This window comes from Salvelinus sp. IW2-2015, linkage group LG25 (genome assembly GCF_002910315.2).
Source record: "Salvelinus sp. IW2-2015 linkage group LG25, ASM291031v2, whole genome shotgun sequence".
NCBI lineage: Eukaryota > Metazoa > Chordata > Actinopteri > Salmoniformes > Salmonidae > Salvelinus > Salvelinus sp. IW2-2015.
In genome coordinates this window covers 10,140,897-10,168,443 of record NC_036865.1, presented here as the reverse complement: position 1 = coordinate 10,168,443, position 27,547 = coordinate 10,140,897, and the positions used below count along the sequence as shown (strand labels likewise).

General features: G+C 41.4%; 1 pseudogene; it reads left to right on the top strand.

The window, feature by feature from the left end:
• Nucleotides 1-27,547, top strand: part of LOC111951664 (melanopsin-A-like) — a 62,971-nt pseudogene that overhangs the window by 4,352 nt on the left and 31,072 nt on the right.

The following is a 27,547-nucleotide window of genomic DNA, read 5'->3' as shown; positions in this document are numbered from 1 at the left end:
CTGTGGCGGTCCTCATGAGAACCAGCCATCTTGTATGGTTTTTGCGACGGCACTTGAAGAAACTTTAAAAGGTCTTGAAATGTTCCGCATTGACTGACCTTCATGTCTTCAAGTAATGGACTGTCATTTCTCTTTGCTTATTTGAGCTGTCTTGCCTTAATATGGACTTATATTTACCAAATAGGGCTATCTTTTGTATACCACGACTACCTTGTCACACACAAGTGATTGGCTCAAACGCATTAAGAAGGAAAGAAATTCCACAAATTAACTTTTAACAAGGCACACCTGTTAATTGAAATGCATTCCAGGTGACGACCTCATGAAGCTGATTGAGAGAATGCCAAGAGTGTGCAAAGCTGTCATCAAGCAAGGTGGCTACTTTGAAGAATCTCAAATATATAATATATTTTGATTTGTTTAACACTTTTTTGGTTACTACATGATTCCATATAAATTAAATCAAATTGTAGTTGTTACATGCGTCGAATACAACATGTGTAGACCTTACAGTGAAATGCTTACTTACAACCCCTTAACCAACAATGCAGTTTTAAGAAAAATAAGTGTTAAGAAAGTATTTACTAAAATCAACTGAAGTGAAAAATAAGAAAATAGAAAAATAATAAATAATTAAAGAGCAACAATAAAAAATAGTAGCGAGGCTATATACAGGGGGTACCAGTACAGTCAATGTGCAGGGGCACTGGTTAGTCGAGGTAATTGAGGTAATATGTACATGTAGGTAGAGGTAAAGTGACTATACAAAGATAATAAACAGAGAGTAGCAGCAGCGTAAAAATGYGGGTGGGGGTCAATGCAAATTGTACGGGTAGCTATTTGATTAGCTGTTCAGGAGATTTATGGCTTTGGGGTAGAAGCTGTTAAGAAGCCTTTTGGATCTAGACTTGGCGCTTCGGTACCGCTTGCTTGCTATGCGGTAGCTGAGAGAACAGTCTATGACTAGGGTGGCTGGAGTCTTTGGCAATTTTTATGGCCTTCCTCTGACACCGCCTGGTATAGTGGTCCTGGATGGCAGGAAGCTTGGCCCCAGTGATGTACTGGGCCGTACGCACTACCCTCTGTAGTGTCTTGCGGTCGGAGGTTGAGCAGTTGCCATACCAGGCGCTGATGCAACCAGTCAGGATGGTGCAGCTGGATAACTTTTTGAGGATCTGAGGACCCATGCCAAATCTGTTCAGTCTCCTGAGGGGGAATAGGTTTTGTCGTGCCCTCTTCATGACTATCTTGATTCGTTTGGACCATGCTAGTTCGTTGGCGATGTGGACACCAAGTAACTAGAAGCTCTCAACCTGCTCCACTACAGCCCCGTCGATGAGAATGGGGACGTGTTCGGCCCTCCTTTTCCTGTAGTCCACAATCATCTCCTTTGTCTTGATCACGTTGAGGGAGAGGTTGTTATCCTGGCACCACACTGCCAGGTCTCTGACCTCGTCCTTATAGTCTGTCTCGACGTTGTCCGTGATCAGGCCTAACACTGTTGTGTCGTCGACAAACTTAATGATGATGTTGGAGTCATGCCTGGCCATGCAGTCATGAGTGAACAGGGAGTACAGCAAGGGACTGAGCACACACCCCTGAGGGGCCCCTGTGTTGAGGATCAGCGTGGCAGATGTGTTGTTACCTACCCTTACCACCTGGMGGCGGCCTGTCAGGAAGTCCAGGATCCAGTTGAAGAGGGATGTGTTTTGTCCAAAGGTGTCACGCCCTGACCATAGTTTGCTTTGTATGTTTCTATGTTTTGTTTGGTCAGGGTGTGATCTGAGTGGGCATTCTATGTTGTATGTCTAGTTTGTCTATTTCTATATGTTTGGCCTGATATGGTCCTCAATCAGAGGCAGGTGTTAGTCGTTGTCTCTGATTGGGAACCATATTTAGGTAGCCTGTTTTGTATTGTGGGTTGTGGGTGATTGTTCCTGTTTCTGTGTCTTTTTGTATGTCACCATACGGGACAGTTGCGTTTTCGTTCGTTTGTCCGTTTATTGTTTTGTTCTTTGTTTTCAAGTTTTCTAATTTAAATGGATAATCATCACGCTGCATTTTGGTCCTCCGATCCTTCTTACTACTCCTCCTCAGATGAGGAGGACGAAGGTCCTTAGCTTAGTGCTGATCTTTGAGGGCACTATGGTGTTGAACACTAAGCTGTAGTCAATGAATAGCATTCTCACGTAGGTGTTCCTTTTGTCCAGGTGGGAAAGGGCAGTGTGGAGTGCAATAGAGATTGCGTCATCTGTGGATCTGTTGGGGCGGTATGCAAATTGGAGTGGGTCTAGGGTTTCTGGGATAATGGTGTTGATATGAGCCTTTCAAAGCACTTCATGGCCATAGACATGAGTGCTACGGGTAAGTAGTCATTTAGGCAGGTTACCTTGGTGTTCTTGGGCACAGGGACTATGGTTGTCTGCTTGAAACATGTTGGTATTACAGACTCGGTCAGGGCCAGTTGGTCAGCGTATGCTCGGCGTACACGTCCTGGTAATCCGTCTGMGCCTGCGACCTCGTGAATTTTGACCTGTTTAAAGGTCTTACTCGCATCGGCTACAGAGAGCGTGATCACACAGTCGTCCATAGTCCCTAGTGCRCRCATCCATGCTTCAGTGTTGCTTGCCTCGAAGCGAGCATAGAAGTAATTTAGCTCGTCTGGTAGGCTTGTGTCACTGGGCAGCTCGTGGCTGTGCTTCCCTTTGTAGTCCGTAATAGTTTGCAAGCCCTGCCACATCCGACGAGCATCGGAGCCCGTGTAGTACGATTCAATCTTAGGCCTGTATTGACGCTTTGCCTGTTTGATGGTTCGTCGGAGGGCATAGCGGGATTTCAAATCAAATCAAATTGTATTGGTCACATACACATGGTTAGCAGATGTTAATGCGAGTGTAGCGAAATGCTTGTGCTTCTAGTTCCGACCGTGCATTAATATCTAACAWGTAATCTAACAATTTCACAACAACTACCTTATACACACAAGTTTCAAGTAATGAATAAGAATATGTATGCCGAACGGCATAGGCAAGATGCAGTAGATGGTATAGAGTACAGTATATACATATAAGATGAGTAATGTAGGGTATGTAAATGTGTTCAATCTTGAATGTGTTCAATCTTGGTTTCATCAGACCAGAGAATCTTCTTTCTCATGATCAGAGTCCTTTAGGTGCCTTTTGGCAAACTCCAAGCCGACTGTCATGTGCCTTTTACTGAGGAGTGGCTTCCGTCTGGCAACTCTACCATAAAGGCCTGATTGGTGGAGTGCTGCAAAGATTGTTGTCTTTCTGGAAGCTTCTCCCATCTCCACAGAGGAACTCTGGAGCAGAGGAACTCTCTCCGTTCTCAGCCTGTCTGCTCCTCCCCCCTCTTCTCCTAGCAGAGCAGGCAGGCCTGTTGCCCTACAGACTCCAGACTCCACACAGACACAGCATGTACACAGGCTGCTTTGGCGCCAGTGCTGTTCTTCCTTCAGACAAGTGGYGCCTATGATTTCTTTATCCAGCCCTGGTTCCAGAGTAAAGCTTGGAAGATCCTCTGGTTTTAGTGTCGAAGTGGGTAATTCAGTCAGCTACCTTGGGTGTGAATTGGATAGGTACTTGACTGGTGAGACTATGGCTCTGAAAGTTTTAACAAAGAAAACCAAAAAATGCAATTRCTACAGTAGCTCGGACCTCAAAATATCTTGATAGTGACACCTAAAGACTCTGGCAGGTGCGCTAGTTCAATGTCACTTTGATTATGGCTGCACATCATYGTTCACCAGCAGGCCCAAACATCWAAAGAATAAGCTACATGCCAGCCAAAACAAGCTGGTGAGAATTGTACTTAAACTCCCCCCTCTTACTCATTTTAAGCAGCTAGGCTGGCTCTCTGTAGAGAAAAATGTAATATTAATTAACTCTGTCTGGTCCACAGAATATTTACTGACTCATCCCCCAGGCACATATTTTTTTTAAATCACTAATATTAGAGATGTCCACCAATGCAACACCATGGCCAGAGACTCTGATATTGCCGGTTTTAAATTTAAGAMTCTATCTGGTAAGAACACCTTTTCATACTAGCGCTGTGGTGTGGAACAAACTACCACAGCAACTCAAAGATATGCCAACCATAACTTAATTTAAAAAGAATGTCAAAAGCTGGCTAATGATCAAGGAATAGAACAAATGTTTAATCTCTGCTACTGTATGTAGTGTATCTGTGTATCTATGTAATGTTGTAATGTTTTTGCACCATGAAATTTAGGGACCACAATATAAATGTCTCTGACTTTTTTGTGATAACCCTGTCACGTTTTAAAAATGTATGTACTGTGAGTATGTTTTTTTTTTAACTGGCAAATAAAATCAATCCATCAAAACTTGTTTTCCATTTTCCAACAGATTTTTCTTCTCCCCTGACTGGTCTTCAACGGTTACTGGTCTTGGAACTCATATGATCACCAGAAACGGCTTCTGGTAAACTGTTTGCCACTACTGGCAATACATATCGTTGCCACAGATTCAAATAAAATCTTGAGAGAATTGTTTGCCACAAAAAAACCTATGGCGAACTGTTTGCCACTAGTGGCAATACATATTATTGTGCCTAAGGTTTGTTGCAGATTTACCACTAGWGGAAAAACCTTTGCAAACTTCGGGCAACATTTTTGTAGGACACTATTTAGTTTGCAGCAAATTTGCCACAAACTTAGGGAAGTTTGCCGTAACAAATAATTTTTTTGTAAGGGAACTGTCAGTTTGTGATAAGATGTGCTCATGGGAAATGTACCCATCCCTCTTTATTTCTGAAGGAAATCAGGCACTGAATGCAGGAGGTGATGATTTGTGCAATAAAAAGACATGACATGTATATTAATAGACTGAAATACTATCCTTACACCCCATAGGCACTTGACAGGTCTGATTTTTTGTGGCACTTTTGCATCTGTAGTCAGACATAATGATATCGCCGGAGGCTGGTGAAAAATGGGTTAGTGGCACTCGAGAATCACCGTGTCTATCGTGTCTCATTCATATAAACATGAATAAAAAAATATGAATCCACTAACACTTGTAAAAACAGGCCTTCCAGAGATTAAAACTAGAATCCTTGGTAGCTACAATTTTTAAACGTATTAATTAATGACAGTGGCGACCCACATTTTTATCAAAAAATGTTGCAGGGCTTCCTGTTTTCATGTTATTTTGGCATTGATACATTTCACATATCAGTTTGCAAACAATGTAAAAAAATATATGTACCATTGAGTTAATAAAGCCACATACAAACATGGTCTCTTTTTTGTTTTCTTGAGTAAGGCAGCTCCAAAATGCAGGTGTTTCAGCCTACTGTAGCTCAGTGCTTTCTGTGATGGTGGGGCATCCAGCGGAAAATACGGAGCGTGCGCCATGATTGGCTCAGTGTTCTTTCACTCATGGGGACACTATGTCACCGCCAAGTCTAAGGGTAGAGCAAAACAATTCCAGCCCCTTGGGTGCTGCCATAGAGTTACATTAGAAGTGCCCATCCAAGAAGGCTCAAGGTCATTGGCCACAGATAAAATTACGTCAAATCACGTTATATCGACAGATTGGACTGATCATGTCAACATCATACTTTCAAAATCTTAGCTAGCAGCCATCATCATGAATCAAGTTGGCAATCTACTGGCAAACCGTTTTTAATCCTTGTCATATGAAGAGAAATAATAAAGAGAAATTATAGATAAAATGTAGCGGTGCTCATCAGCCATTAGACATAAACATTACACAACAAGTTGGAAATCGCAAATTTAACAATGAGTGGTTTGGAAGGAATCAGTGGCTAACTGCAAGCACTGCAAAGCAATCACTAGCCTGCTATTCAGTGGAGAGGCTGTGTGGTCCCAAGTCTAGGATTAATGGTGTATTTTCCAATCTTAAAATGATAAACATTCAACATTGGCCATTCTGTCAATGAAGGATGATTTGCTCAAAACAACTGTTAACTCGGAACTGCAAAATCTGACTAGTGAGATCAATACAACTGGTAACTAGGGAAAGAATTTGCTACGACTGGGAAAATACGTTTTGAACGGTCATCCAATTCGGAATTGTAAATCCGGAACTTGGGCCTCTTTCRAGAGCTACAATCTGAAGATCACTGATGTCATCATGAATCYACCTWGTTTTTTTCCGAGTTCCCAGTTGTCTTGAAAACACCATKAATCCAGAGAATGACAGACTTTGATGACAAAGTTTGATGACAAAATTTGCCCACGAAGGACCTTCCTGTTCAAGTGAMCACAGCACAACAAGGTGAGTCCAAAAATATATTGTATGCTGCTGCATAAATTATGTAATATGCCAGGGAGATATGTACTCTATACTGTAGCTAAGAAYGTAATACTAAATGCATGTTGTGTAGTAAGCTGTTAGTAGCCCATGTGCCTCACCCTAATAATAKATTTTGCCTATTGTTCTGACTTGGTGGTGCACATGTAGCCTATAACCTGCTTCAGAGAAATGWAATAATCAAATATTCTAAGAGCTTTCATTGTCTGCTTATATGCCCCCTTTATTTATCATACGGTTCTGACTTGGTGTACAGGGAGAAKACTGTAAGAAWGGTCCATGTTCTGAATTCTGTCGCTGTAGGCTACATTTCAAATAGTTATATTGACTATGTCCGTCCTAGCTCGCTAATTAATGTCTTAATCGAAATTACGGATTACTTCTTATCCTCTTGTCGTTCCCTTATGGCATAGTTTGTACATCTCCATTGTCAGCAGAAACCACATTTGTTTAATTAAGCAAGTCAGCTATATCAGCTATGTTTTTTTTAAGGCAGTAAATGAGGCTGAATGAACTGTTTCACTGCCAGACAAGGCTCCGCTGATAGCCAGGTGTAACAGTGGTAAGGTGTTGGGACTGCTGTTGGGACTCTGCTGTTGAGACAGCTTTYTGTYGGCCCTAACAGTTTGTGGGCACCGMTTGTCACCGTTATAGTGRAATTAATCTATTGTTTAGTGTTGTGTTGTGTTYTGTAGTGGCTTTGCTGGCATACATCCCCAYTTTTTTTGRTTTTGCCCAACCAAGATTTACATGCTAAAATCACCACTGATTAWTGATATACACTGAGTGTACAAAACATTTAGAAACATTATAACTTTCCATGACATAGACTGACAAGGTGAAAGCTATCGCTTATTGAAGTCACTTGTTAAATCCACTTCAATCAGTGTAGATGAAAAGGAGGAGACAGGGTAAAAAAATATTTTTAAGCCTTGAAACAATTGAGACATGGATTGTGTATGTGTGCCATTRAGATGGTGAATGMGCAAGACAAAKGATTTTAGTGCCTTTGAACGGGATATTGTAGTAGGTGTCAGGCGCACCAGTTTGTGCAACGTTGCTGGGTTTTTCACGCTCACACTTTCCCATGTGTATCAAGAATGGTCCACCACCCAAAGGACATCCAGCCAAATTGACACAACTGTGGAAAGCATTGGAGTCAAAATGGGTCAGCATCCCTGTGYATGTCCATGCCCCCGACAAAWCGAGGCTGTTCTGAGGGKAAACATTGACTTTGTTTGTAAACAAAGTCAATGTWAACAAACACWGTATAGCCTCAAAACATGGTTAAAACTATCATTTTGATGTCATAMATGGTCAGWCCTTGCATACATAGCTCTCGCTTTYAWTWWMWYAGTAATTACAGACCCATCCTTCAGCTTTTTACCAAAATACAGGCGGGGTGACTGCTTTGMTATTGTTTCAATTCAATTCCAGCTTTAATTAAGCCAGTTTAATGCCAACCTCTGGGATGCCATATCCCAATCCTCTTAGTCACCTTGTGTCGAACAGTACTGCATTATAATGACACAGCTGAAGCTGCAGGGTGCGCACGGCCTCCTGAGATTGGCTGATGGTCACTGACCTCCAGATTACTGACATGTGGCCTTTCCTCAAACCTTACTCTCTTAATACTTGATAGCATCTCTATTTTTAAGAGTTGACAGGTAATAACTGTACCAGAGTTGATCAAATCGCTTAGCTGATTGAAGAATATCACTGTGGCTGCTTCTTTGAATCGAAAGCCCTTAATATCTTTCTATATGAGTCTCACGTGCCTTCTTCACACTCTAAATACTCAATTAGTAAATGAATTGATTTTCAAGGTCAAAGTCATGTTTMAATTGTTTTAAACTTTAACCTTTAACCTCTGTTTTAGTAATTCATTTAACCATGATGCAAAACCACACCCAGTTTTGAAAGACCATGATGACATGAGGAGCGCTCCAAATAACGGCCTTAAATCCCCATATCAACAGATCTTCCCACGGAGGAGGCATTGTGACTGGGTTCAGCACATGAGTTAGTCTGATGCTGGGGTGTTGTCTTTACACGCAGGTGATGGATGAGCGTCTCGCCTGTCTGAATCGATTCTCCCCCACTGAGCTGTAGACACACGACAGACAAACAAACACACCCAGCTAACCCAGCCAGAGGCCTTCAGCATGATCGAGAGAAAAATGAGAGAAATTCAGAAAATAATCTCCCCAAGTTTACTGTCAATCGTTATATTATGCTTCGAATTTAGGCTTGGAGAGTGAGAGATAAATTCAGAAAACAGGATAGAAAGTTCACTAGAGTCATGGTTGTCTCATCCTCAGCCATGTGTACCCTGTAATACTATAAWCCTGGCAAGCAAAGTCAGGCTCTCACTCACTGAGATTCTTATTTCTACCCCAKCATAACCATTTCAAATGGTGGTTTTCCAATTCAAATATCCAGATTAGAAGCTTGGAGGTCCATTGAGAAAATGGATTGTGAAGAACCACAGACACACTGTTTCCACAAAGTATCCTCGTCCTATAATAGATGATAAGCCTGTCAGTCTGTGTGCCGTACATTCTCAGCATGAAAGGTTATGTGTGTTAGCATACACAGTGCTTTTGGAAAGGATTCAGAGCCCTTCACTTTTCCACGTTTTGTTATGTTAAAGCCTTATTCTAAAATTGATGACATATGTTTTCTTCTAATCAATCTACACTCAATACCACATAATGACAAAGTGAAAAATAGGTTTTTAGAATGTTTTACAAATGTATTAAAAATATAAACAGAAATACCTTATTTACATAAGTATTCAGACCATTTGCTATGAGACTTGAAATTGACCTCAGCTGCATCCTGTTTCCATTGATCATCCTTGAGATGTTTATACAAATTCATTGGAGTCTAGCTGTGGTAAATTCAATCGATTGGATATGATTTGGAAAGGCACACACCTGTCTATATAAGGTCCCACGAGGTTGAAGGACTTGTCCGTAGTGCTCAGAGACAGGATTGTGTCGAGGCACAGATCTGGGGAAGGGTAGCAAAACATTTCTGCAGCATTGATGGTCCCTAAGAACACAGTAGCCTCCATCATTCTTAAATGGAAGAAGTTTGGAACCACCAAGACTCTTTCTAGAGCTGGCTGCCCGGCCAAACTGAGCAATCGTGGGGAGAAGGGCCTTGGTCAGGGAGGTGACCAAGAACCCGATGGTCACTCTGACAGAGCTCCAGAGGTCCTCTGTGGCGATGGGAGGACCTTCCAGAAGGACAACCATCTCTGCAGCATTCCACCAATCAGGCCTTTATGGTAGAGTGGCCGTGCTTGGAGCACGCTCGGCACCATCCCTACGGTGAAGCATGGGGGTGGCAGCATCATGCTGTGGGGATGATTTTCAGCGGCATGGACTGGGAGACTAGTCAGGATCGAGGGAAAGATGATCGGAGCAAAGTATAGAGAGTTCCTTGATGAAAACCTTCTCCAGAGCGCTCAGGACCCCAGACTTGACAGCCAAGACAACGCAGGAGTGGCTTCAGGACAAGTCTCTGAATTTCCTTGAGTGGCCCAGCCAGAGCCTGGACTTGAACCCGATCGAACATCTCTGGAGAGTCCTGAAAATAGCTGTGCAGCGACGCTCCTCATCCAACTTGACAGAGTTTGAGAGAATCTGCAGAGAAGAATGGGAGAAACTTCCCAAATACATGAGTGCCAAGCTTGTAGCGTCATACCCAAGATGACTCGAGGCTGTAATCGAATACATAAACCTGTTTTTGCTTTGTCATTATGGGATATTGTGTGTAGATAGATGAGGGGGAAAAACGATTTAATCAATTTCCCTATCTCAGCAGACTCTGTCATCCTCTGATGTTGGCTCTCTGCCCTCGTATCATATGTGCTCTGTAACTGATCGCAACTCAGCTATATTAGGATTATCAAATAAAGTGTCCCTTAGCGTCTTAACAATGTGCAAACTCATTTGCCTGAAATCCTCAGTGTYCGAAGGGAATATTAGAGCAGCCTGATATGATATCGCTATTCAGTTTGTTATTCTCTCCTTTTCTAATTTGCAAGAGATTTAGCCTCAACAATAAATTCCCGGGTGCCGATGGGAGGGTATGTACTGTATGGATTGATCACTGTGTTCCTTTTCACTCGCCTCACGGAAATTGAAGCGTTGTGAAAAAARGCACCCCAGAAGGACAACAATATGCTGAAAATATCAAGCACAGGCTCTTCCAAAAGGAGTAGGAATGTTTCAGATTAGCGAGTTGGATGACTAGCGTACTGTTAGCATGACTGGCCAACACGGCGGTATCTCTTAACAGAGAGTCACAGTCCCAATCTCACAGGCCAGGGAGAGGGCCAGGAAAAAGTYTCCACAGATAACTGAAATAGTGAAGCTCCAGCAGTAGTCTTCCTCCTGTATGTATCTGATTGTCTTGATTTACTTATTTTTATGTGCCTCTTATATTAAGTTGATAAAAATCCTACTAATGCTGTGCGGATTGCATCTCAGTGGGACTGCACCACGGTGGCTGTGTAATAATGGTGTGATAACTGTGTAWTAACTGTGGGTTAGACTGTCTAAGGGGATAGGGCCACTGGTTGTCAGGCAAAAGTCAAAGGGAAAACAATTGCTGCCTTGGTAGATGGATAGAGTAGTGTTTGCAACAGACAATGTATTGTTCTGGAAATAGACAAGACAAACATCTTCTTAACCATCTGTAGCCTACACACAATACTGGGTAAATACGTCATACAGAGGAAATACAACATAGGTGATCTACAGTGTTGACGTTAGAAACCTCTTGACATTCTCTTGGTCATTGCAAAATCTCTCACTTTATTTGCATTGATAATAATTAGGCCTGCAGAAAAACAAGAAGAGAAATTGAATAGAGAATTGTTGCCATACCTCCCACATGATTTTTAGCTGACTACTGTAGCATGACTACTGAAGCATGACTACTGAAGCATGACTACTGAAGCATGACTACTGAAGCATGGCTACTGTAGCATGACTACTGTAGCATGACTACTGTAGCATGTCCTCAGACAAATAAAGATATTGCTCCTTTTGGATGTCAGCTTCATATATGAATTCATAGGAGCTCATATTTGTCAAATAAAATCTAATTGTATTGGTCACATTTACGTGTTTAGCAGATGTTATTGCAGGTGTAGCGAAATGCTTGTGTTTCTAGCTCCAACAGTGCAGTAATATCTAACAAGCAACNTTGGTCACATTTACGTGTTTAGCAGATGTTATTGCAGGTGTAGCGAAATGCTTGTGTTTCTAGCTCCAACAGTGCAGTAATATCTAACAAGCAACATCTAACAATTTAACAACAGTTACATTTAATTGAACCTTTATTTAACAATACACACAAATCTAAAGTAAAGGAATTAAGAATATATAAATATATGGACGAGCAATGTCAGAGTGGCATGTACTAAGATACAGTAGTATAGAATACAGTATATACATATGAGATGAGTAATGCCAAATATATAAACATTATTAAAGTGACTAGTGTTCCGTTATTAAAGTGGCCAGTGATTTTAAGTCTATGTATATAGTGCAGCAGCCTCTAATGTGCTAGTGATGGCTATTTAACAGTCTGATGGCCTTGAGATAAAAGCTGTTTTTCAGTCTTTCAGTCCCGGCTTTGATGCACCTGTACTGATCTCACCTTCTGGATGATAGCGGGGTGAACAGGCAGACTCAGGTGGTTGTTGTCCTTGATGATCTTCTTGGCCTTCCTGTGACATCAGGTCTGGAGTTTATTTAAATTCCTTCCATCTTCAGAAGAACATTGGAATTCACGGTTGGAGGAAGAGGAGTTGAGGGAAGATTGAACAGTTATTCAACACTCTGTTTCCTGTCTGGTGGCCTTGAAAACACAGTCTCCCACTGACTCTCACATGCCTCTCTCACTTATTACCACCCACCACGCCACTGATCGCTGGCTCTGATAGCGACACCTTGTAGTTACTGTTCTAAAGAGGGAGACCTGAACTATCCCTGCTCCTAATTAATGCCGAATTAAATTAATTAAGCTAATGTGCCAAGATGGCAGGACTTCAGTAGCTTTAAAGCTATCAATTAATGCAAATGGTATTCAGATATTGTTGGCATTAGCAAGTTTTGGAATGTAGCATTAGAGTCAGAATTGGTTTGGTTCAATTAGATGAGTATCATTAATCCCCTCAGGGATTATTATTATGGTGAGAGATCATAAGAGCACAATTATATCCTCCACAAGCAGACAGAAAAAGACAATGTTACCTTAGATCTGACAGTTAGGCTGTAAAGGCGCGATAAAGGATGAAACAGGAATGATTAAATCCATGATGTAATTGATGTTGCATTAGAATTGATTAAACTGTGGAGAGACAATGACCCAAATACTGTATACCCCGATGTATTTAGTATATCTCGAGGTGCAGTATGATGGTGCAATCTGTCGCTCCCAAAGAGAGGGTTGACTGCCTTTAGCACGCACACACACGCACGCACGCACAAACACAAATACACAAACACGCGCAGGCACACACACGCACAGACACAAACACCACAAAAAGCGAGTGAGGCAGCAGTGTAGTCTGCTCTCATGTGGGAAGCTATCACAGCTGCCTCCTCACTAATGAAAAGAGAACAAGCACTGCATCTGCCATCAGACAGCGACGACTCTCAGAGAGAGAGGCCAGGGAAAAGAGGATCTCTATGGCATTATCATTTGCTTTTTAATAAGCAAACCTATTCAGAAATTATACAACTCAACAACATGGTGTCAGGAAGGAACTCTCAGTAGTCAGTCATCCAGATCTCAGTTGGTCTTTAGTGTCACTATGTCAGAAGTCCCTCTCCTGTGCTATAGAGTGAGCTCCAAAAGTATTGGGACAATGACAACAAACAAAAAAATTCACTGTGAATGCTACAATGATTATGAATAGTCCTGAATTAATTGTGAATAATGATGAGTGACAAAGTTAGAGATACACAAATATCATACCAGAAGATGACTGGCCACCCCTCAGAGTCTGGTTCCTCTCTAGGTTTCTTCCTAGGTTTCTGCCTTTCTGTGGAGTTTTTCCTAGCCACCGTGCTTCTACATCTGCATTGCTTGCTGTTTGGGGTTTTAGGCTGTGTTTCTATATAGCACTTTGTGATATCTGCTGATGTAAAAATGGCTTTATAAATACATTTGATTGAATTTATTGATACCCCCAAGACATGTTAACATCTCACCATTACAATAACAGGGGAGGTTAGCATTTTTTTTCGTTGGGGGGGTGATGTACAGTATGATGTACAGTATGCCTCTGTAACTTTCTTCACAATTAGTTCAGGATTATTCGTAATTATGGTAGCATCCACATTAATGAAGATGTGTTAAGAAACATATTCTATTTTGATTTTCAATAAAAGAGACTCCAACATGTCAGAATACATTATTTACCATTCATTTCTATTGGGCACAAAGGTATCTGAAATACAACCTAAACAAACACATTTGTAGAGTCACAAGCTTGATATAGTCATTGCCTGCTTTAAATATGGGCCCAAACACTTAACATTTTACTACTTTAATATACATAAGTGAATTTGTCCCAATACTTTCTGTCACCTAACGTGTTTCTAAACGGTTCACCCAATATGGACGAAAATACCCTCAAATGAAAGCTGACAGTGGCACTTTAACCTCAGTCATTGTATCATTTCAAATCTAAAGTGCTGGAGTATAGAGCCAAAACAACCAAAACATTGACACTGTCCCAATACTTAGAAATTCATGGATGTACTGTAGTAAGCAAGCCACATGTCATATCTGAAGCATGTTCATTAGCCAGAATGTAAAAAAATATTTTGCGATTTCCACTGTGATCCTTTGAACACTTCCCAATCGATATGCTCATTTGAATGCTGTACACTTTTTGTTCGGAAATGCCAGCCCTGGTTTGGGGATAATGACCAGTGCTCTGATCTCTTCGCAACCCATTAGCACCAGATTGTATTGTGCTGTGTATTGGTACCTAATGGTCTAATAGCTGACCTGCATGCATACCAAAATATGGGCAGAGAGATTTAAAAAAAAATGTATAGCTCAGAAAGCAAAGCTAGAAACAGGTGCCTTTTCAAAAACCATGTTGGGTATTATCTTCAATGTTTWTTTCAAGCTTGATGTATCATTGCTTATTTGTTATTTGAAAGGGCAAAGCTTTTAAGAGAATGACCTTTTTGTTCATCCACTCTTGTGATCCAGCGCCTTTGATAATATTCGGACTACTACCCACATTGATTTAACCTCATGGCTGGCCCAAACACATTTTTGTTGAATCAGGGTGTCTTCTATAGAAAAAMATTTCAAACAAATGTGCAGCCAGAGACAAAGTTAATATCATAAGAGTCATCTATCACATAGAATAATATGAATGATGGAAACTGTRCCAGCTAAATGAAATAAAAGGAAATAGAGAAATAAAGTGGTTCCCAGATGTGTATTGTTCCAAATATTTCCCTTTTATATTGAGGTACCGCAGGTGATATGTCTGAAGTTGTGCAATTGGATTGTTATTAAGTATCTTATTGGCTGCCCACGTCTCATCCAATACCATGGTCATAATGGGGGAAAAAGTCTTAATACCCCATAGTAATCACTCCAGGTAAAATCATTCCAGTGGACTTCTCCAAGGTATCAATGGATCAAATAGATGGTGTGATAGTGACAGAATAAGATTGACTGCCATTAAAGTTGAGATCTTCAGCTTAACATTGGCCCAGAGAGTTGGACGTGGAACCCATTGTTTTCTTTGAAAGTTGTCAGTTCCCTGGAGAAGCCCAAACTATCCCAGACATACAGTGCCTTCAGAAAGTATTCAGACCCTTTGACTTTTTCCACATTTTGTTACGTTACAGCCTTATTCTATAATTCATTTTTTAAATAATTCKAAATTCCATCAATCTCCACGCAAAACCCCATAATGATAAAGCAGAAACTGTTTTTTTAGACATTGTTCTTAATTTATAAAAWATCTAAACTGAAATATCACATTTACATAAGTATTCAGACCCTTTACTCAGTACTTTGTTGAAGCATTTGGTAGCGACTACAGCATTGAGTCTTCTTGGGWATGACGCTACGAGCCTGGTACATCTGTATCTTGGGAGTTTCTCCCCTTCTTCCTGCAGATCCCCTCGAGCTCTGTCAGGTTGGATGGGGAGTGTTGCAGCACAGCTATTTTCAGGTCTCTCCAGTGATGTTTGATCGGATTCAGGTCCGGGATCTGGCTGGGCCACTCAAGGACATGCAGAGATTTGTTCCAAAGCCACTCCTACGTTGTCTTGGCTGTGTGCTTAGGGTCGTTGTCCTGTTGGAAGTTGTACCTTCGCCCGAGTCTGAGGTGCTGAACTCTCTGGAGCAGTTTTTCATTAAGGATCTTTCTGTACTTTGCTCTGTTKATCTTTGCCTCAATTCTTACTAGCCTCCCAGTCCCTGCTGCTGAAAATCATCCCCACCATGCCACCATGCTGCCACCCATGCTTCACCATAGGGATGGTGCCAGGTTTCCTCCAGACGTGACGCTAGGCATTCAGGCCAAAGAGTTCAATCTTGGTTTCATCAGACCAGAGAATCTTGTTTCTTATGGTCTGAGAGTCTTTAGGTGGCTTTTGGRAAACTCCAAGTGGGCTGTCATGTGCCTTTTACTGAGGAGTAGCTTCTGTCTGGCCACTCTACCATGAATGCCTGATTGGTGAAGTGCTACAGAGATGGATGTCCTTCTGGAAGGTTCTCTTATTGCCACAGAGGAACTCTAGAGCTCTGTCAGAGTGACCATGGGGTTCTTGGTCACCTCCCCGACCAAGGCCCTTCCTCCCCGATTGCTCAGTTCAGTCCAGCTCTAGAAAGAGTCTTGCTGGTTCCAAACTTTTTCCATTTAAGAATGATGGAGGCCACCTTGTTCTAAGGGACCTTCAATGCTGCAGAAATGTTTTGGTACCCTTCCCCAGATCTGTGCCTCGGCACAATCCTGTCTCGGAGCTCTACGGAAAAATGGCTTGGTTATTGCTCTGACATGCACTGTCAACTGTGGGTCCTTATATAGACAGGTGTGTGCRGTTCCAAATCATGTCCAATCAATTGAATTTATCACAGGTGGACTCAAATTGTAGAAATGTCTCAAGGATGATCAATGGAAACAGGATGCGCCTGAACTAAATTTCGAGTTTCATAGCAATGGGTCTGAATACTTATGTAAATAAGGTATTTATGTTTTTGTTTTTTAATACATTTGCAAACATTTCTAAAAACCTTTATTCGCTTTGTCATTATTGGGAATTGTGTGTAGATTTCTGAGGATGTTGTTTAATTTAATCRACTTTAGAATAAGGCTGTAACGTAACAAAATGTGGAAAAAGTAATGGAGTCTGAATACTTTCCAAAGGCACTAGACTAGACTAGAACAGTCCTCACCAACATTTTCCTAGTCGAGATCACTGTCAGAGTCAAAATGCAAGCTGAACGAAGGTAATTGAGGTAACTGAACTAAATGACTATTGCCCCGTAGCACTTACTTCTGTCATCATAAAGTGGTTTGAGAGGCTATTTAAGGATCATGTCACCTCCACCTTAACCAACACCCACTACAATTTGCATACCACCCCAGCAGATCCACCAATGATGCAATCGCCATCGCACTGCACACTGCCCTATCCCATCTGGACAACAGGAATACTGACACTACATGACCAAAAGTAATCATGGACACCTGCCGTCGAACATCTCATTCAAAAATCATGCATAATATGGAGTTGGTCCCCGTTCCTGCTAAATAACAGCCTCCACTCTTTGGAAGGCTTTCCACTAGATGTTGGATACATTGCTGCGGCGACTTGTTCCATTAACAGCCAACAAGATCATTAGTGAGTCGGCCTGATTTGGGCGATTAGGCCTGGCTCGCAGTCAGCTTCTATTCATCCCAAAGGTGTCGATGGGTTGAAGTTAGGGCTCTGTGCGGCATAAGTTCTTCCAACACCGTCTCGAAACTATTTCTATATGACCTCGCTTTGTGGCACGGGAATTGTCATGCTGAAGGCCTCCCAAAACTGTTGCCACAAATTGGTAAGCATATCGCTAGAATTATTGTATCTGTAGCGTTAAGCCCTTCTACTGAACTTAAGGGCCTAGCCGAACCATAAAAAACAGCCTCGACCATTATTCCCCTCCACCAAACTTTACAGTTGGCACTATGCATTGGGGCAGGTAGCATTCTCTTGGCACCGCCGAACCCAGATTCGTCCATCGGACTGCCAGATGTGAAGCGTGATTCATCACTCCAGAGAACGTGTTTCCAATCTGCTCCAAACGCTTGCCATTGCACATGGTGATCAGGCTTTGTGCAGCTGCTTCACCATGGAAACTCATTTCATGAAGCTCCCAACGAAAAAGTCTTGTGCTGACGTTGTTCCATAGCAGTTGGAACTCGTAGTGAGTGTTACAACTGGAGGACAAAAGATTTTTACTCGCTTACACGCTTCAGCACTCGGCAGTCCTGTTCTGTGTGCTGTGTGGTCCCACCACTTTCGCGGCTGAGCCGCTGTTTGCTCCTAGAGGTTTCCACTTCACAAAAACAACACTTACAGTTGACCGGGAAGCTATAACAGGGCAGAAATTGAAATGACTTTTGGAAAGGTGAATCCTATGACAGTGCCACGTTGAAAGTCACTGAGCCTCTATCAGTAAGTCATTCTACTGCCAATGTTTGTCTTACGGAGATTTGCATGGCTGTGGCTCGATTTTATACACCTTCCTCTAAGCAACGGGTGTGGCTGAAATAAGTCCGAATCCACAAATTTGAAGGAGTGTCAAAAATACTATTGTATATATATGTGCATATACAGTACCAGTCAAAAGTTTGGACACATACACTCATTTCAAGGGTTTTTCTTTAAAAAATGTTCTACATTGTAGAATAATAGTGAATGAAATAACAAATATGGAATCATGTTGGTAACCAAAGTGTTAAAATAAAATATATTTTAGATTCTCAAAGTAGTCACTCTTTGTGGCTTGATGACACTCTTGGCATGCTCTCACCCAGCTTCACCTGGAATGCTTTCCAATGGTCTTGAGGACATCCCACATATGCTGAGCACTTGTTGGCTGCTTTTCTTCACTCTGCGTCCAACTAATGCCATACCATCTCAATTGGGTTGAGGTCAGGTGAATTGTGGAGGTCCAGGTCATCTGATGCCAGCACTCCATCACTCTCCTTCTTGGTCAAAAGCCCTTACACAGCCTGGAGGTGTTGGGTCCATTGTCCTGTTGAAAAACAAATGATAGTCCCACTAAGACGCAAACCAGATGGGATGGCGTATCGCTGCAGAATACTGAGGTAGCCATGCTGGTTAAGTGTGCCTTGAAATCTAAAATAATCACAGACCGTGTCACCAGCAAAGCACCGCCACACCATCACACCTCCTTCTTCCTTCATGCTTCACGTGGAACCACACATGCAGAGAGGCATCGTTTATCTACTCTGCGTCTCACAAAGACACTGCGTTGGAACCAAAAACCTCAAATTTGGACTCATCAGGCCAAAAGACAGATTTCCAACCAGTCTAATCACGCAGTTGATGTTGAATGTGTCTGTTACATGAACTCTGAAGCATTTATTTAGGCTGCAATTTCTGAGTCTGGTATCTCTAATGAACTTATCCTCTGTAGCAAAGGTAACTCTGGGTCTTCCTTTCCTGTGGCGATCCTCATAGAGAGACAGTTTCATCATACGCGCTTGATAGTTTTTCCGACTGCACTTGAGAAAAACTTCCAAGTTCTTGAAATGTTTTGGATGACTGAACTTCATGTCTTAAAGAATCCAATGATTGGGACTGTCGTTTCTCTTTGCTTATTTGAGCTGTTCTTGCCATAATATGGACTTGGTCTTTTACCAAATAGGGCTATCTTCTGTATACCACCCCTTCTACTACTGATTGGCTCAAACGCATTTGAGTCGGAACTAGAAGCACAAGCATTTCGCTACACTCGCATTAACATCWGCTAACCATGTGTATGTGACAAATACATTTTGATTTGATGTGATTTGTGTGTCCCCCTTCATCTACACTGATTGAATTGGACATCAATATGGGATCATAGCTTTCASCTGGATTCCCCTGGTCAGTCTATGTCATGGTCATCTAGGTGAGAGTCATTCACGGCAGGCCTTTTTAGATCACTGGGAAAGAAGKGAACCTATTTTCAGATGTCTAGTGGAGATTGTTCCTATTGACTCTTGTTAGCTCCCAGAGATACTGCTGTACGTGATCTTGAGGTGCACAGGCAACCCAGGTTCAATGTCTGTGTTCGGTAACTATTGTGTAGGGTCTCCTACAGCTCAGTAAGTTCTCTATGTGAAAAGTTCCGACTTTGAGAATCCCTAAGTCACGCCTTACAACCTTTGTCCGGTAAATTGTAGAAAAGATGTCCACGGGACCCATAATGGCCGTAGAATGATATCTGACAGACAAGGTAGGTCGAACAATTAAAACAGATCTCAGATAATAGCTTCTTGACAAGGGCTTTTGGGTGATCTTAGAAGTTTGAACATGTATTTTCTCTCTGCTCTTATTGAGGAAGTTGGGATTTTACCCTATGAGAAAAATATATATTGAAAAATGTAAATCATTAACTCATTCCACAACAATCCAACGATGAAAAGGGGATGCTGAGAACTGGCGCCAAAAGCCCATAGGACACAGTCATAAGCCGCTGTTACCAACTTGATCAATTTACTGGGAGCAAAGGTACAACTGTGAAACAGATGAAACTGACATTTCTCTTCCCACCATGTTTCATTTTCATGCACATTATATATATATATATATATATATAACATTCAGGAGATGATCCCATTTCATTACAATTCACAGGATGGATGCATTCATATTCACATCATAATAAAAGAGGGAGAGTTTCTTTCATTTTTTTTTATCTAGACGATGGCCCTAGTGCAAGCTAGGTTTCCGCTCTTGCCATTTTAAATTAGCGGTTAACTTCGTTTTGGGCAGTCAGTGACATTAATTCATCAACTAGGCTTCAGGGGAAAATAAAAACCAGCAGGACTGTGACTAGACTACTGGATTTAGACCATATGATGCTGTTTTCAACCTTTTCCTTTCTCTAACAGGCTGGAAACAGATAGAAAGATGAAGTGATTATCCAACCTTAAAGCACTAAGCACACGAACTCTGCTAATAATCATCTGGAGTCGCACATTTAAATGAACTTCTCTGAGCTTCAATATGAATGAAGACCCATTTGCATCCAAAGGCTTGAAGCCAGTTTCCCCATTAACTCACACCGGTTAAAATCAACACYCAAACATCAGACTTTGTTTTTGAATCCCTCTCCATCTGTCATATTGTTCTGGAGTCTCTCCGGAATGTCTTTAATGAAGAGAGCATTTGTTTGAGTTAGTAACTCAGGGCACGCAGGGCCAATTTCCTGCTCGACTGCTCTGAAGCCGCCGCGAGAGAACACAAATCAACAGGGGTAAATGTCCCCACCAACACAGGCGTGATGGAATAAACAAGACCAGGCGAAATCTCCCTCTGTCATTTCAAGTCTCAGTCACCTCAGACTGAGTGGAATGTACATATGGTTGTCTCACACTACCGCACTCTAACATAGTCTAACAGAGATAGCTAAAACAGGTTTAGTGAAGGTAAGAACATGGTGAAATACAATGATGGCGAGGAAGAGGAGGAGAAGGCGGAGAAGTAGGAGAATGAGCAGATGGAGGACAATTATGAGSAGGAAATGGAGGAGGTAAAAGAAGTGGAAGAAAAAGAAGTGGACAATTGTGAGGAAGCTGAGGAGGAAAAAAGGAGAGGGCAATTATGAGGACAATGATGGTGATAATGGCACCCACTCTCACTGCACCCACACAAATACACCCAGACAAATAGTCCAAGGCCAATATCTCTGTAGACAAAGACKTTGAATTCCTCTGATAACTTCAGAAAAAAAACAGACCTGTCTGTGATGCATCCCCTAGATGGAAGTGTTTGACAGCACTAGGAGGATGGTGTGAATGGGCTTAGACTAAAGCKCACACTACAGAACAAACAGGGAGAAGAGTCAAAGGTGCTACATCATACAGACAGGGTGAATAATGGAAAAGATATGTCCTGGACAGAATASCAGCATATCATATGTCAGGGGTGTTAAGGGAGATACAGTGCCTTCGGAAAGTATTCAGACCCCTTGACTTTTTCCACATTTTGTTACGTTACAGCCTTATTCTACAATTGTTTAAATAAAAAAAATAAGTCTAGAAAGAGACCCGAGTTCCCATTTTACAATTCCGAGTTGGATGACCATTCAAAACGTATTTTCCCAGTCGGAGCTTGTTTTTTTGCAGAGTTCCCAGTTGTCTTAAACTCACTGAAGTCAAATTTTGCAGTTCCGAGTTAACAGTTGTTTTGAGCGCGGCACAAATCATGCTTCATTGACAGAATGGCCAATGTTGAATGTTTATAATTTTAGGCTTGGAAAAGAGACCCTTAATCCCAGACTTGGGACCACACAGCCACTCCACTGAATAGCAGGCTAGTGATTGCTTTGCAATACTTGCAGTTAGACACCGGTTCCTTCCAAACCATTCATTGTTGAATTTGCGATTTCCAACTTGTTGTTTAATGTTTATGTCCAATGGCCGATGAGCACCGATACGTTTTTTCTATAATTTCTCTTCGTTATTTCTCTTCATATGACAAAGATTAAAAATTATTTGCCAGTAGATTGTCGATTTGATTCATGATGATGACTGCTAGCTAAGATTTTGAAAGTATGATGTTGACATGATCAGTCCAATCAAAGCTACTGTCGATATAACGTGACGTAATTTTATCTGTGGCCAATGACCTTGAGCCTTCTTGGATGGGCACTTCTAATGTAACTCTATGGCAGCACCCAAGAGGCTTGAATTTCCAAGCTCTACTCTTAGACATGGCGGTGACGTAGTGTCCCCATGAGTTTCAAAACACTGAGCCAATCACGGCGCAACTAGAGAACAGTACCAACCCTTATGCTCTGTATTTTCCTCTGGCTGCCCCACCACCACAGAGGTCACTGAGCTAGGCTGAAACACCTGCTTTTTGGAGCTGCCTTACTCAAGAAAGCGGCTTTATTAACTCAATTATATATATTTTTTTTACATTATTTGCAAACTGATATGTGAAGTGTATTAATACCAAATAACATGCTATTTAAAAAACAATGTTGGGCTCAAAACAGGTGGGGCTCTTCCCCACCTGCCCTGAATGACAGATCGTCGCTGTGCTGTGGGGATGTTTTTCAGCGGCAGGGARTGGGAGCCTAGTCAGGATCGAGGCAAAGATGAACGGAGCAAAGTACAGAGAGATCCTTGATAAAACCTGCTCCTGAGTGCTCAGCATCTCAGACTGGGGCAAAGGTTCACCTTCCAACAGGACAACGAATGTCCTTGAGTGGCCCAGCCAGAGCCCAGACTTGAACCCAATCGAACATCTCTGGAGAGACCTGACAATAGCTGTGCAGTGACGCTCCCCATCCAACCTGACAGAGCTTGAGAGGATCTGCAGAGAAGAATYGGAGAAACTCCCCAAATAAAGGTGTGCCAAGCTCGTAGCGTCGTACCCAAGATGACTCGAGGCTGTAACTGRTGCCAAAGGTGCTTCAACAAAGGATTGAGTAAAGGGTCTGAATACTTATGCAAATATGATATTTTAGTTTTTGTTTGTAAGAAATTACACCATTTTTGAAAAACCTGTTTTTCCTTTGTCATTATGGGGTATTGTGTGTAGATTGATGATGGATTTGTTTTTTAATCAATTTTTGAATAACGCTGTAACCTAACTACATTTGGAAAAAGTCAAGGGGTCTGAATAGTTCCCAAAGGCACTGTAGGCTACAATATGCCCTATTGTTATGTGTATTAGCATATTTTTGTAATTTATGTTTCCAATGTGATGGTGTTTAACCCTTTTCTGACTTTCATTTATCTGCATGTCCAGCACTTGTTTTTCTTTGTTCTTTTCAGGACAACCATTTCTACAAGTTAAACATCAAACTGTTTGACATAAACAGTTGCATTCATGAGTTTTATTGACAAATGTCGATAAAAAAATAAGGTCAGCGAAAGTAAAAACATTATATGAATGCTGTAAGTACAGAAATTGTTTGCTCAGTGGGAAATTCATATCCAACTAGTCGGTGACAACAGTGTGGAGTTTGGKGTCTGTGACAGCAACTATGTGAGTTTATTTCAGTAGGATAGACACTTGTTGTGTGCAACCGATTACACTAGGGTATAGGGTAGGCTTTTACGATKATTTAATGATGATTTGAGTCCCACCCAAAAAAAATCCAGCCCTGCCATCAACAGATTTTTGCCTACGCCACTGGTCATTGGTCCCTGTGTTTTCTCAGAGACAGTCACCAGCGGAGTATTGATTGCTTATATTYAGCCCCCCGTTTATTATGGTGTGTTGAATACCCATGCTTGTATCATAACAAACCAATGTGTACATTATGTTCATTGAAATAATAATTATAGAGAAAAGATACAATTAGTTTAACAGAACAGTTGATCACTTTATGTCCAATCAACCAGCTCATGAACTTGATCATTGAATCAGCGAAACATGAACTTAATGAATTGATCCTATGAAAAAGATTGGCTTGATTCATAACTTGATATCGAATCCCAGAGCTGACAAGGTAAAAATCTGTCGTTCTGCCCCTGAACAAGGCAGTMAACGCACTGTTCCCCGGTAGGGCCGTCATTGTAAATAAGAATTTGTTCTTAACTGACGTGCCTAGTTAAATAAAGGTTAAAGAAATAACATTTAAAAAAATATCCTCCATGTGGCTTCTGATGGTCTTTCGGTAAAATTAACGTTTAAGTAGACTCATGCAAATCTCAAATGAGGATTCTGGTCTCAGTCCAGTCATGTGTTGAATGTGTACAGCRTCCCCCCAGTTGTTTGGCCCCCTGGGATCACATTTCCTGGGTACATCCTATCCTAATGACTATCAAATAGGCTTATGCAAGTGTGCAGGCCAGCATTTTACAATTGCTCTTTCCTGCATAAGGATTCCGGGGGCAGGTTTCAAGAACAAAAATAAMAAACTAAATCCTTGTTTTAAAATAATTCAAACCAGAGGGGAAACAAGTTTACTGGTTAGATTATTTTTGAAAAGCCAACATGAATCAAAGGGTTAAGAATTAGAATGAGACAGGATGCATTGCTTGATCCTTCACAAAGGACTTGATTTAAAAKCCAATTATTTGTGAAAGATACTTTTGCAACATGTCAAAGTCAGTTTGAAGAGAGATTTGTAACATATTGCACAAATTGGATTCTTAACATATCACACGAATTGCAAAATTCATATATSATACAAATTGCTAAATTCGTAACATATCACAGGAAATGGATGACTAAAAGAGGGACGGTTTTGGCTCGTGAGCACCACTTTCAAAACTCCTGGCTGAAATTATATAAAACGTTTGAGGGTGCGTCTTTGTGCTGATAAGAGTTTGTGGATTGGAATGATGACCGAAGTTGTTCTGTAATTATTCAGGTCTAAAGAGTTGCCATATTTATGAGTAGGTTTCCCTCCTGCACATTTCCATATAGACAGCCTTTCCCCAATGGACAGTAATAACTGTATTGCAATACTGTACAGTAATTTGCAAACATTGCTGAGAAATATGTCTGCCTATTACTTACAACCTACCAGAATTTTAGGGTATGCTATGAATTTCTCTTCCTACATTAACAAGTGGATGTTAGTAATGCCAACTGAGGCTGTTGCACAGGTTCCTGTTTAAATGCAGTTATTTTGGTTTACCTGTAGGTGGCCATGGTGCACGAGGCCCCTCGTCACCCCTTCCCCACTGCGGATGTACCTGACCACGCCCATTACACTATAGGGGCCGTCATCCTGGCTATCGGCATCACCGGCATGGTGGGCAACTTCCTGGTTATCTATGCCTTCAGCAGGTAAGGGACAGTTGCTCCCTATGGTAGAGTAACTCTCTCTCTCTCCACCTTAGAAGAGCAGGTAATCTGATCAGTTAAAATGTGATTGGAGTTTCTTGCAGCAAGAATATGTACAGTTAATGCTGAGGTTTATCTCGTCTCACTATCCCTCCACCTGTCACACGTGGCTCTGTAGTCTCAGTTGTTAATCAGTGTGTCTCAGTTGATSAGCATCGTGAGTGGAGAGATCAGGCTGTTCATCCTCCCTCCTGAGCCCAAACATGATGTACTGTAACTAGCGTCCATGCCGTGCTTCACTTTCAATGCTTTGTGAGGTGCCATTTCTCTCCCACTATGATGACTCATTCTGAAAATAGACAGGCATACACACACACACACAATCATATGCAGATATAAGTGGTACGTGTTGGACAAATTGATGGCACAAGCTCTATCCATAGCTAAATAGTTGTCYACAATAATAAATCCTTCACCATAAAAAGAGGGGAACTACTGTACCCAATTACAGAACAATAACCATTTGATTACACTGAGCTACCATTTGGGGGAYTGTTACAGAATTATGGTGGTGTTTAAGTGTGTGTATCAAATTGAATCCCTGTGCTGTATGTGTTGTGTTCAACAGGAGRAGGTCACTGAGGACTCCAGCCAACATGTTCATCATTAACCTGGCCATCACTGACTTCATGATGTGCSTCACACAGGCACCCATCTTCTTCACCACCTCCATGCACAGGAGATGGATCTTCGGAGAGAAAGGTACTCAACACCCATCTCCGAACACGTCTGAGGCCAATATTTTCCACTCAGACCCCCCCCCCCCCAAAAAAAAACAAAAAAAAACAATCATGAACCTTCAAACCCAATAACAAAACATAGAAAAAGCATAGAATTGTGTGCGCCAAATTCAGTCTCTTTGAATTGCATCTGTTTCCTATAATTGACTGGAAAGAAATGGAATGAAGGAATTGACTCAGACTGAGCTCTGAGCAGAGCTTGTGTCTTACAAGGTTAATACATTGGACAGAAAAGGCAGGGGATTATAAAGAGGGAGAGTCTATGAAAAGAAATGGTTTATTTATTACCATAGATCCTGGAATTAAAGAACACTATGAATGCGAAAACTCTCAATGAGATTGCCTGAGATATAGAGAAAACTAACTTACTCTCTGCAACATCTCACTACACTTTAGAAAAAGGTTCCAAAAGGGTTTTTCAGCTGTCCCCATTAGAGAATCCTTTTTGGTTCCATGTAGAACCGTTTTGTTTTCATGTAGAACTTGCAACCAAAACGGATCTACCTGGTTCCCGAAAGGGGTTCTTCAAAGGGTTACTTCCTATGGACAGCGGAGACAAGAACCCTTCTAGGTTCTAGATAGCATCTTTTTCCAAAGAGGTGTACAATAGCTGGGGAGGAAAGAAGAAGCCTTAACTGCACAGCTGCTTTATTCTTCATCTGTATATATAAACAGCAAGTGCATGACATATCTCGCATTCTTGTTTATGAGCATGGAAGATAGTTTTTGTCTCATTGAATTACAGACCTTTTGACATCATGAGGAATTATATTGAACCTACTCCATTTTTATAWGTCATAGCGATCTTCAGATCATATATCCCTAACAACCCCAACCCCACCTACCCTCCTACCTTATTGTTGTCGTCCAAATTAACTGGAGAAAAAAAAGAAACTGGAAATTGTGTTCAAGTGTATTTCCTGTGTCCTGGTGGGCAGCACTCATATACAACTCAATACCTGAAATTTAGGTGATTACAGATGGCTCAATCTTGATATTGTAAATCATTGTGCCAAATCTGCTTCTTTATTGATATATTCAAGAGTATTAATATCTTTATCTATTTTTGCTCAGTTGAAATAGCCAGAACCGGAGCTGTACTGTCTATTCCCAGTTCTGCCATTGGTAAACCCAATCTCCTACCTTATTGTTGTCGTCCAAATTAACTGGAGAAAAAAAGAAACTGGAAATTGTGTTCAGTGTATTTCCTGTGTCCTGGTGGGCAGCACTCATATACAACTCATACCTGAAATTTAGGTGATTACAGATGGCTCAATCTTGATATTGTAAATCATTGTGCCAAATCTGCTTCTTTATTGATATATTCAAGAGTATTAATATCTATCTATTTTTGCTCAGTTGAAATAGCCAGAACCGGAGCTGTACT